General features: G+C 35.9%; 1 protein-coding gene across 1 annotated transcript in view; it reads right to left on the reverse strand.

The window, feature by feature from the left end:
* The window catches only part of LOC107400146 (uncharacterized), a 143,705-nt gene that overhangs the window by 109,750 nt on the left and 21,307 nt on the right, over positions 1 to 12,648 (reverse strand). The gene's annotated exons all lie outside the window — the stretch shown is intronic.

A 12,648-nucleotide genomic window follows, 5' to 3' on the forward strand; every position in this document is an offset into this window, starting at 1 on the left:
AACCTCTAAGCCATCTCTCCAGCTCTGAGGCCAGTATTTTTCAACAAAGAATTCTCACTTGCTTTTAACTTGTCTGTTCTCATTCTCACAGATATACAAGGTTTTGTAGCTCACCTTATACTTTGACAGTTACATAAGCCAGGAAAACATTAGCTTTTGAAAGGCTCTTGAAAAAGAGCTAAGATTCTTTGCCATGTCTCTCTATTCCTTCCCTAATACATTAAACGCCCGAGCCCTGCTGGCTCTAATACTTCTCTCTGCGGCTACACTAGTGAAAACCACTATTGCTTTTCCAATAGAAAGACTGTGAAAGCATCCCTATCCATTGTTGGGAGAGAAAGGAAAATCTACCAGCTCTATTTCCAGTAGTTTGGAGGTGGGGAACAGACTACAAATAAATCAACAATAGATCAGCAGGGTTAAAGTATATGCTCACAAGCATGGGGGAGCATCCAATGAGTGATTCCTTGAGCAAGCAGGAATAAGGGTTTATAGAACAGAAGGAATTTGGGGTTCGAATGAAGAAGGTTCTAATGAGGCTTGTTTATACAGTTTCTTGGAATGCCCCCAGTCAAAGCCAGTTGCCTCCCTGACAGGAGACTTCCTGGCAGTTTGTGGCAGCTGACTCTCATAAAGCTCTGTTTCAGTCAGATAAGGGAAGTTCAGATAAGCTTCTATGTCCACTGTAGCTGTTTTCACTTTGAAATCTTTACGCTGTGTTGGATGGCTGTTGATCTTTAGAGTATCTCCCTAAACTGAGTCTCATTCTGCATAAATCTGTCTCCACAACACAGCGAGGGGGGCAATTCTAAAGCAGCTGATCATGACGCTGCCCTTCTTAAAAACACTTCAGTGGCTTTTCTTTGCCAAGGATTATGATTTATAATCCTAGATTTACTGCTTGCCTACTAAAGCATAAAGAACAAAAAAGTAAAACTGTATAACTATCTGTACCCTGGGTAGCTAACGTTGATATACTCAGAGAGAGGTGAGCAAGGTGGGTGAATTATGACTGCCAAAAAGTAGCCTGTGGTGCTATTCCACATTTGTGTCTGTTTCTCAGATTTTACTCCTAAAAATCACTGCATTAGGCAGTATGCCAAGTACCAAATCTTTTCCTCTTCCCTTAAATTTTAATTAACATTTCATTTCTTCAGGGCCTCAGTGAGATGCCTGGCTAAGTTCATAAGCTTATTCATATGAATGTTAAGAAGTTAATGTACTGTGCATTTCCATGTACAGTATGCCTATTTGGCTAAGGTCCTTCATGGCTTATTTTACAGGATAGCCTGTAAAAGGGTTTTCAGACTCTAAAGCAACAAGGAGATGAAAATGTGATCAGTGCATTTTTGTGGTGCTTCTGAATCAAAATGATCTTAGAAGGGAGAATTCTGTTGCCTTTCTACAAATGGAACCCCTCAGGAGGCTTCATGCTCTCCTCTATAACTCTATTATTTGGAACAGAAGAAATATACTCATACCCAGCTGGGATTTATTTTTTTAAAAAGCCCATATAAAAATGTAATTTACATATCAAAGAATACATCAAATTAAAGTTGCAGTAAGGTTTTAAAAATAAATTTACAGTGCTATGCAATTATGTGCTATCTACTTTCCTGCTGTATGGACTTCCCTGTTCTATGTCCTTCATACAAACAGGATTACGACTTTTACCTTCCATAGTGCTTTCAAGGTCCACTGAGACCCCTCAACTCTTCTGCTTCCACTTTCTAGCACTAAGATTAAAGATTACAGTTGAGTGCTACCATACCCAGCTTTTTATGTGAGTTCTTGGGATCAAAACTTGGATCTTCATGCTTGAATAGCAGGAGCTTCATGCACTGAACCCTCTCCCTCCCCTTGCATTTTTGAATCCTTATAGAAGTATAATTTTTGATGCTACAGCTTTGGTCCAATTCAACAAATTTTATCAAATATATACCTTTTCCCCAAAGCCATAATCTGTAGACCATATTGTGGTTCAGAATATATACTAGAGACTTAATGGCTTGAATAATTAAGGATAGTCAGGCCCCTGTGATTCATGATAACTAGGTTTATATTTGGACATAGAGAATGTAGCGAACATTGTCACTGGGATGGTTTAATTTCAGAAAACTATATGCTGAGGAATCCAGATGGCTTATGAACATGTACTTTGAGCATCATCAGTTATGACACATTGGGTGTGTACAGTGTGGTCAGCTCATCATTTATGCCATATACAGCTCTGGCAATTTAATGACTCACTATAGTTAATGTCAGAAAATCAGATGGTTTTGCCCATGTACTTATGATCCTACTAAATGCTAACATTTAAGAATACCTACTTGCTCTGAAGATGCAGTTCATTTTACACATTGTTTTCTATAAATAGACCTTACTTTTCTGAAGCAACAGCTGGTAAATCAATTTCAGTCTCTCTCATGTTTGCATTCAGAATGTCTTGGTAGTTGTCTAGTCTTTAGTGGCCCAGATATGTGAAAGCAAGATGATATAATACCTTCCATATGTGGAATTAGAATATTCACTAATTTAAGATTATTTTCTTAGCTAGTTGTAGCGGTGTACATTTGTAACCCTAGCTTCTTGGGAAACTGATGCAGGAGGGTTACAAGTTTGAGTCCAGTCTGGGCAGTATAGCAAAACTCTTACCTGAATTAAAATAAGAATAGGTTAAAGGTATTGCTTAGTGCTAAAGTACTTGCCCAGCATGTGTGAGGCCCTGAGTTTAATCCCCAGCCCCACAGAAAATAAACAACACACCCACTATTTTCTGTTACTTAATTTGCTGTGACTTATTTTCCACATTGAATTGTACATATGTCTATTGATTGCCTGTAGCTAATTCTCTCAATAAATAGGCACTAAAGTATTGTGACTATGGCTTAGAAGTGTTTGAGATAAGTACTGCAATGATTTCAGGAGGGGTTCAACTTTGTTTCTGTTTGGGACTTTTTCATTTTGTGTGTTTAAGTCTTGGATTAAAAAAAGAGCAGGGAGAAAAACTGTGAAAATATGTTATTCCTATATGAGCTTTTTTCTTCAGTTTTGCCTACTTTGTGACGAGGTATAGAATTTACTCAAAAAGAAAACCCACTGTTTTGAGTCCTAATCGCCTTTTCCTTAAATGTTGCTGAAATGCTGGTGTCAAAGGGAGTTACCAGCTTAAAGCTGTGCCAAGTAGGGAAGGTGGGGCTGCCTGGGAATGAGGTTTTGATTAATCAGGTTGTATAATATTATGCTAAGAGATGTTGGGAAAGCAATTCAAAATAATGTGTACTCCATATGAAATCAGAGGCTAGTGTATACTTAAAAATCTGAGTTCTTTTGCTATCCTCTTGAAAGTTTATGTAGAAACAGTGTTAGAAAAAATGAGTTTTCTATATGGCATATGTACAATCTTTCCCCTAAATATTTATGGGCCTAGAAAGAAATTACAAATAGATTCCCACATAGAATATATGAAATTATTAATTATGGTAAATACCTATAAATGAAATACTGATCTTTATGCTTCTACCTTAAAAATGTAGCTTAGAAAAGCTTCCGATTTAGAATTTTTGACACCTTTGAGGTTGTATTTAAAAGGGAGGACTGCTAGAAGAGACTGTTCCAAGACCCACAACCCTTTTTGCCCTCTCCTGCCCTTCCTAAATAGCAAGAAGTATCAAAGTATGCAAGTGGCCATTCCTGCTCACATGTCCAGGATCTATTGAGATTTCCTGCAGCTGTTGCCAGGTGGGCACCCTCAAGACCTGTAGTGTTTCACATAGACAGAACAACCTGTGCCAGAGAATGATCTGCAGAAGAAACTGACACAAGTTCAGAATGTTGGACAGGTGATTCTGAGATTCCAGGTACCCACAAAAAGCAAAGAACACATGATGAGTGTCTACTCACTATTCTGATGAGCATAACCCTTTGGGTACAGCATTCTTTGGCTTGGTCAAATGAAAGGCAGAAAGATTCACTCCAGCATAAAGCCCAGAAGAGCACCGGTGCCTGACTTTAGAGTTGTATGAGTGTGTGTTTGCATGTTCAAGTACACACACACACACACACACACACACACACACACACACACACACACACATACACACACACACACACACACACACACACCTGAACTAATTAAACCAAACTCTATTGTCTACATAAATATCTTTAAAATATTATAAATATATACATATTCATGTATCGTATCATCTAAAGGAGAGGATAAAGTAAATTATTTCCAGAATTCACAATGCATGTATTTGTGGTTACTCATTACAAAATTTAGCTATGGCTATCTAAATGATTGAAACAAAATAATGCTATATGGTCAAATAATGAAACAACAGCCCTGAGAGGCCTAGAAAGCTGAGTTTTCCTTATATATGCACTGTAGAAACAGGTTCATCTCACATTACTTTGCTGTGGGAGGCCAGCAGGGGGCTAATTGAGCATGCCCACTACAGTTGGATTGCCTCTTTCTTGTTGGTTGCTGTGAATGTTCTTGGACTTCTTGTATGCATTTGGAAGGGATTTTCTTAGGCTTCATATTACTGCAATCCTTTGAGTTACAGATATCTTTGGCAATGGAGAGAGCCTGATAATCTTTTTCTTTTTGAGCCTAAGTTTCACTGTGTAGTCCTAGCTGGCCTGGGACATACTGTGCAGAACAACAGGATAGTCTCTAAATAATGGTGATCCAAGTGCTGAAATTATAAGTATGAAGCAAAATGTTTCACGAGGCTTCATTTTTAGTTTTTTGACCAAAATCCATTGAAGTTCTAATTGTATTTACTTTTGTGGCAGTGCTATTGGGAAAGATAATCAGAAAAAATTGAAACATTAATAAGAAACAATTTTTATTTGTGAACATAAAAAATTTTGAGATAGTATTTCAGCCAGTATCTTTATTTTGTGAGTAGAGAAGCCAAAACCTGGATTATAAGTAGTAGAACAAACTATTAAGTATATAAAGTACAGTAAAGTAGTACCTAATAAAACAAACCATCAAATGTTTGAACAGACATTTACAGCCACATTTTATATTGTATTTAGTAGTTTTAGAGAACTTTAAATAATGAATTTAATCTGTTGTGATGTTTGGCCAGAATTTATAGTGAGATCTATTTTACTATTTAATATCCTTGATTATGACCATTAGGACTATTTTTTTTATTATGCAAACAGGTTTTCAAATATTTTGCTACTCTGAAGAAGAGAGTGAATCTGTTAGCTCAACATCACACAATTTATGAAATAGATTCACCAGTTATCATTTAGTATTCCCATTGCCTCATAAGAATTTTATACCTCACACATTTATATCTCACTAGCTTAACCAGAGTCTAGAGTCTAGGTAAATATGGTCAGTAAGTTCCTCAAAGCTAAGTACTCACTTGTTAAAGAAGTTATTCAGCTATGCTCTAAAGCAGAACTCTGACAGACTTCTCAACTTTCTGGAAGCACTCTGTGATCAAGGGCCCACAGCACGGGTGAAAGCAAATGGCATCCACCTTTTACTGTTATCTTTGCCATGGAGGTTTCTTTTTGACTCTGCCTTCCTGGACTCTGGGCTCTGGTTACCCAGAAGTGGTCCTTGCCAGCTAGTACTTGGCCTTGCCTGACTTCCCTGGGCTCCTGCCTAAAGAATAACAACTCCGCCCCTCCCAGCCCTGTCTCTGCCTCACTGAGATTCTCCAAACTGGCAGCTGCCAAAACTTACCTACCTACCTAGTAGATTCCTATTCCTATAGTTTTGCCCCATGACCTCCTTATCATTTAAGAAAAGACAAGCTGAAAACATTTAGAAATTCTTTCATAAGCATAACAAATAAGTTAACCTAAATTATATTGTCTATTATTACATGCTATATTTTCATGTGGGTACGACCTGTGTTCAGATTGGTTTAGTAGACTTCAAGACTATAAATCAGACCTAGTAACTATTTCCTCTTATCTCCAGGCATCCATGTTAAAAACAGATGTCTATGTGTATGTGCTAGATCATTTTGGGTTGTTTTATTAAGGTGCTGGTAAATGTTAGTTTGTGCTGAAATTTTTGAAATGGGCTTATAAAAAATAATATTTCAATTGTAAATATTGATCTAAGCAACTAAACAGACATTGGGCTCAATATCTGCCATTAGCAAAAAGCATTATTTCACAGAATGGTATAGTAACAGTCATGGTTTAGACATAACAATTAAAATACTGTCTGGTATCACTGGTATCTAATAAGTAGAAAACCATGGTAGAGAAGGAGAGGGAGACAGAGTGTTGACTTGGCCTTATCTGACCAGAGCCTGAATGGAAGTCTCACTGTAAGGTTTTCCTAAACAGCTTCCCTATGAATTTATGTCTTTAATTTATTAAATGTGAATCTCATTATTCATAGCATCATTTCAAAACACCCACGAGAAAGGCACAGTCATTATGTTTGCTGGTTTCTAACCTGAGAAACTGAACAACAGGCAGATAAGATATGGAAAGTTGTTCAGCTGAACTAATTTGCTTAACAACTGATATTACATATTTGATTAAAATTTTTCTTATTAAATGCAGTTCTGGAATGTTAACTTGAGAGAGTCTCAGATGACAAAGGTATGTCCAGGCTATGGCTATGTTATTCTATATAGGAAAAAATATATGTATTTTTAGAGTATGTTGAAGCTCAAACTGCTGCTATCTGGGAGTGTTCTAAATATCCTGGGAGACAAAACAGCACATATAATGATCAGTGGAGTAGGAATAAGTGTTCTACTTTTTTCCTGGCGGTAGCTTTGTCAATAACTAGTCTGGTAAGCTTGAGCAGGTCCTCTGACCTCCTTTAGTCTTAGAATTTTTTCTTTGTAATAAGGGGTTGGGCTCTGATTTCTAAGGTCAATTAGAACTATGAAACCATTTGACTTCTCTTAGAGTCTCTTTCAAAACACACATTGCATATTTATTTATGTCTCAGCCTATCTTAAAGGTATTACTGGACCATATCCAATCACAGCCCAGGCAAACAATGCAGCCACAGAAAGACTACTTGCGTCATTTTATTTTATTTTATTTTTTCACATTCAAACAATACCTGGCAAATAAATAAAGCTTTCTGAAATTGTGATTGGCACAATGATGTATGATCTGCTGCACTGAACATTTTAGCCAAGTACATACACATTCAGAGTTCAGAATAAAGTGAGAGCAGATTACATTTGCCTGTTTGTGAAAACCCAGTGTTAGAAGTTGGGGATGTGGCACAAATGCTCAAAGCTCCACAATTTGAGCCCTCCTCTGCTCTTTTGGCTTTCCCATCATAGGCTCACATCTCAGCAACTTTTCCTCACTCATTCCTAGACCTTCTGTATTTCCACCTTTGTTCCTTTGCTCTCTCACTTGGGTAGCCTTGCACAGTCTTGGCTCTTGCTTTCTTCTCCACACATTTTAAGTACAGGACAGATTTTTACACCTTTTGCTTTTCTATGTTGAGACAGAGCATAAATTACGATGGAACTCTTTTGGGCACAATGGAGTGTTTAAGAGATGATTTTTAAATTTTTATTTTATTTTTTTCAGAGAACTTAGGTGGGGACTAGCTCAGACTCACTAGTATCATGGAAATTATATTCAACTTTGTTTTACAACACATCAGCCCAGGGCAAATACTTCACTGCTGAGCTACATCCTTGAGCCCCTCAAGGGATATTTTAGTTCGACATTTCTAGAAACGAATGTCTCAGTATTTGTGGGAAATTTAGAAAATATTCTCAATTTTGTAGAGAATATATTAGATATTATATTTTAGAAAATTAATAACTATTTTTGTGATAAAGAAGTTACTTAGGGAAAATAGAATGTAAGAATAGGATTTGCGGTTTATGAGACTTATGAGTGATCCAGTACTAGGTGGATCAGGGCTGAAAAACTATGTCTTTATAAACTATGCAGCTTTGGGCAAGTTACTGCATGTTTCTGTTTTTAATTATTTTTAAACTATAAAGTATGTATACTAACACTACTGGGGTTGTGCTAAGCAAGAAGACAATGTGTGTAGGAGACTTAGAAAAACCACCAAGTATATATTTATGTGTTTATTAACAACTCCACAAAGTAAGCAGTGTGAGTCCATTTTACAGGGAATGAAATCAAGCCATTGAGATCCTGGTGCTTATTCAAAACTCAGCAACAAAGCTATCACCTCTGTAACTCCAAAATCTTTTCTCCTCATCCATCCCTCCTCACTGGCTTTATATTATCTAAATGTGATAATGGATGAGTAAGCCACAGCTCTTAAGGACAAAATATTGATGAGGAAGTAAAAAGAGAATGGATCATTTTTCACAAGAGCTTTAGAGGTACTGTTTACAGGACTCTAACCCATGGTTGAGGGGCTAGCTTCCATGGATATTTCTAACTAAGCCAGGTCTTGAAGTGTGAGCTGGAATTAGGTCATGGGCTTGGATGGGATAGAAGGTGCCCTAAGCAGAGGAATCAGAGGAAGAAGGATAAAGAGCTTGTTCTGCATGTAAAGGTGAGAAGCTGTGGAAGGATAGGGAATCATTGGTACTGCACAGGTCCGCTTGACTGGTATATGAAGTCTGTGATGAGGGATGGAATGTTTTTAAAGGCACAATATGAATGTACTTCCTTAATCAAAAAAAAGTACAAGAATGTGTATACAGTGATGTTATACTGAGGCCAGGCAATCTGCACCTCAGTTGTGTAGGCTGGGGAAATGAATAATGAAAAATTCTCTTATGTATCTGTATGTGTATTTTACAGTATATGCCTCAGACTTGCCAAGGTCAAGCATGTCTATAGGTAATGTATATTCTGTAGGGAAAATAACATTATTAACAATTGAAATGCTTTTCCAACTTCCAGGAATTCTTTCATCAGAAAACTTATCTACATTAAGATCATATGTTCAAATGTCTTTGTTCCTAATGGGAAACAATTTTCATGACTTCATGTGTAAAACTATTGTTTTTAGTGTTTAATTCTAACAATTCTTGTGGCAGGAGATTCATTTACAAACCAAGATTCCCAGGACTCCATAGTTAATCTTCAGAGAAATATTGATTTAAGAATCACTGTAAACTCTATTCCTAAAGATAGATTATCTGAAGACTGATTAGTAACAGGCTTCAGTAATCAGTATAAATTTATGATTTAAAAATTTATTGAGATAATTAAAATTAAATGATTTGGGTTTTTAATAAAATTTCAGCAAAATATCTTATTAATTCTGAAAAGCATCTTTCAAAGTAGAAATAATAGTCTACCAATTCCTTCCTACGTAGCTTATATACAAGTTACTTGTATGGAGCCAGTATGTTGGACAATATTCATTACTAATCTTAGAGTCAGTAGAAACACTGTTATGTCGTATTTAACTCAATTGTGTGTACCAAGTGTCAGGCACTATGCTAAACATTAGGGATGCCACAAAATTTAGTTGTACCCACAGAAAAACACCCCACTTTATGTGGATAAAAACAAAAATAATTCCCATGATAAACTGTGGTAAGTACTAAAATACAAGCATGCATCACATACATATCAGAGTTGAGACTGAAGAGAGACATCCTCCAACCTGGACTAACACATGTTAATTAAGCAATTCAGCATAATTATTTTTCTCTGGTAACTAGAAGTAGAAGGGTGGAACGAAACTCTATATAGGTCAGAAAAACATCTGACTGGTGCTAACTTGGCTAATGCTTGACCCTAATTCCAATGAATGATAACATTAGTGGGACTGCCAGCTCCCTTATCTTTTAAAAACACTCATTTCCCATATATATTTTAAATCTAAATTGTGTAATATACATTCATTTAACTAGAATTTTTTAGATTATGTAATGTATCATAAAATACTGTAAAATTCAGGTCAGTAGATGAAGGATGACAATATTTCTGAAAACACTTCATGTAGATATCATACTTGATAGAGATTAAGATTCTTTGGAGACTCTAAAACTGTTTCTCTATAACTGGCAAGTATAACTTGTCTTTGCAGCAGGACAGTTTCATTGTGAATCTGACCTATTTTCCCTGTAATCTGAATTCTCTGATTATGAATAAATCAAACATTTTAATCTGGGCAGTGTATATATGAAATACTTGAAGTGATGATGTCTTTTGGATAGAGTCAGAGCCTCTATTCAGCCAGCTGACACTGGGAATTTTATACTCAGCACATCCTTTCCTGTGTCCAGATGACTATGGTTTCACTTATCAACATAACTGTTCATTGCTCTTGCCTAGTTCAAAGTTAGTCACTTCCTTAATTAATTTATTGTTCAGTGTTTTGGTCCTAATAATTATATGGCAGTGACACTGACTTTGTAATAAATCAGTGAGATTATTGGACATAAAATTCCTATCTCATTTTGTAAGTTAATATCTTCCTGTTGTAAATTGTAAAAGAAAAAAAAACAATTGGTAGTATTTTCTATGTCAATATAAACTTGAAAACGTAGGGAATCCATCAGTCAGCCCCTCTCTTGCTTGTTTCTTTGTCACCTACAGACAAAGTTACTAGTTACTCTTTTTACTGCTTTCAAACTTAAAAAGAAACAGTGCTTTTAAAACTGGTTGATGTTAGTTCTATAGAAAAAGGGAGAGAAAAATATAATAAGGAATTGCTAATTGCTCTCCAGACAGAAAAAGAAAAGTGTTCTTCTTTGATTTGTTTCAGATCTCACTTGCTTTGGAGTATCTATAAAAATGTGGGCTACACAGTGAGATCCAGGAAAGGCTCCAAAGCTACATAGAGAAACCCTGTCTCAAAAAAATGTGATTGATGTTAAAGTGCTTGGATGGACCACTGAGGTGAAAATTTCTCTATCAGTGGTTCTCAACCTTCCTAATGCTGTGACACTTTAACACAGTTCCTTGTGTTGTGGTGACCCCTAACCATAAAATTATTTCATAGCTATTTCATCACTGTAATTTTGCTCCTGTTATGAATCATAATGTAAACATCTGGGTTTTCTGACACTCAACCTGCAAAGGGTTGCAACCCCAGGCTGAGAGCCACTGATTTATCCTGCAGTTCTTCAGTATGGTCCTCATTTGTCTACAAGTTTCAAAAGACCCAAAAGATCGTCTTGTGCAAAAATACAACACAGCTATTTATGGAATGAATGAGAATGTACATGGACAGAATAGTCTGTATTTAACACTTTTTACTTAGCATTTTATTAATAAGGTACGATAAAAGAACACTTTCACTAAGATGACTAAATTGTCTCTATATAAGACTTATTTAAGCTTAATTCACCAGAAATAATTAATTTATAATGTTTCTAAATTTATATGTAATTATATGCCCACACATGTTTACATATACCCATATGTGTTATACATACATACACAAACTGGCTTTTCTATTAGACTTTTCATGTTATAAATCTGTTTCTTAAAAATGAGAAACTTTGGTGCAAAGATTAGCTGTATCAGCAATTGTTTGGACGAAGCTGGAATGACAACCAAGGCACTTTTTTTTTTATTAGTAGCTGAGTTAAGTTATCTGATGGGAAAACCAGGAATTCTAAAAAATTTATAGATGCTGGCAGCTACATTAAAGTTCTCTGAGGTTACAAGTAGCAACAGTTTATTTAACAGGTGGCCCGAGTCAAGTGAACTTACTGTTTTGAAATTTTGCCTGGAAATTTTTTCCATCTACAAATGAACAAGTGCCCTGTTAGAAACGTTTGTGAAATATAGCCAGACAAAAATGTCCCCATTTCAACCGCATATTTGATTGCCTGATATTGGAGTACTCTTTAGTGGTATTTGCCTGACACTGACTTTTGTTTACTTCCTCACACATTCTGTGAAATTCTGTTAGACTTCCAAGTACAAAAAAACCTGAATGATCTTTATACCAGGCTGTCTGTATGCAGGAGCACGATCCTGTGCTGCTAGCTCTGCTGAAGTGTTCCAGAGGGTTAGAGCTGGTGAATGTTGAACACATATTTGAGCTACTAAAAATACAAACTGAAAATAAAATTCTAAATTGTGAAAATTACTAACTAATCATAAACCAGAATCATAGTAAAGCATAATAACTATTCAAGTTGCTAATCGAGTCTAAATGTTAATTTCTATCAGATGTGAAACACACATTCTAAAGAAGTACCTAAATGTAGTGATTGCATATAATAAGAAAACATCGGAATAGTTTAGATATGAATTTTGTTATTTGTTCCTGCATACTGTTTGTATTACCAGGATTTTTTTATTTTTATTTTTTGGAATATACTAGGTTTCTAATAAGATCATTTTCTGAATGCTGAAAGAAGTGGTTTGATCTGACACAGGGTATCATTTCATAACTCAGGCTAGCCTGGAACTCAATATCCTCCTGCCTCTGCCTCCTACATACTAGGGTTACAGAAATTAGTCACCTGCCCAGCTTGGAATGCAGTTTTCCATATAACTAAAACCTTTTCTCCCTGCCCCCTTATACCCTGATTGCTGACTTTCATGTAGTAGGAATTGAATTGTAAAATTATGAATAATGAATAAACAAGCATTGTGAGAGAAATTCCTCATGTGTTTCAGAGTACAAAGACAGATGAGTAGGAGGGTTACTTAAGGGATTTTTAATGTTTTAAAAGTTTAGCAGTGGAAGAAAAGAAATTATGTCAAAATATG

The sequence above is a fragment of the Peromyscus maniculatus genome, chromosome 4, assembly GCF_049852395.1.
Source record: "Peromyscus maniculatus bairdii isolate BWxNUB_F1_BW_parent chromosome 4, HU_Pman_BW_mat_3.1, whole genome shotgun sequence".
Classification (NCBI taxonomy): domain Eukaryota; kingdom Metazoa; phylum Chordata; class Mammalia; order Rodentia; family Cricetidae; genus Peromyscus; species Peromyscus maniculatus.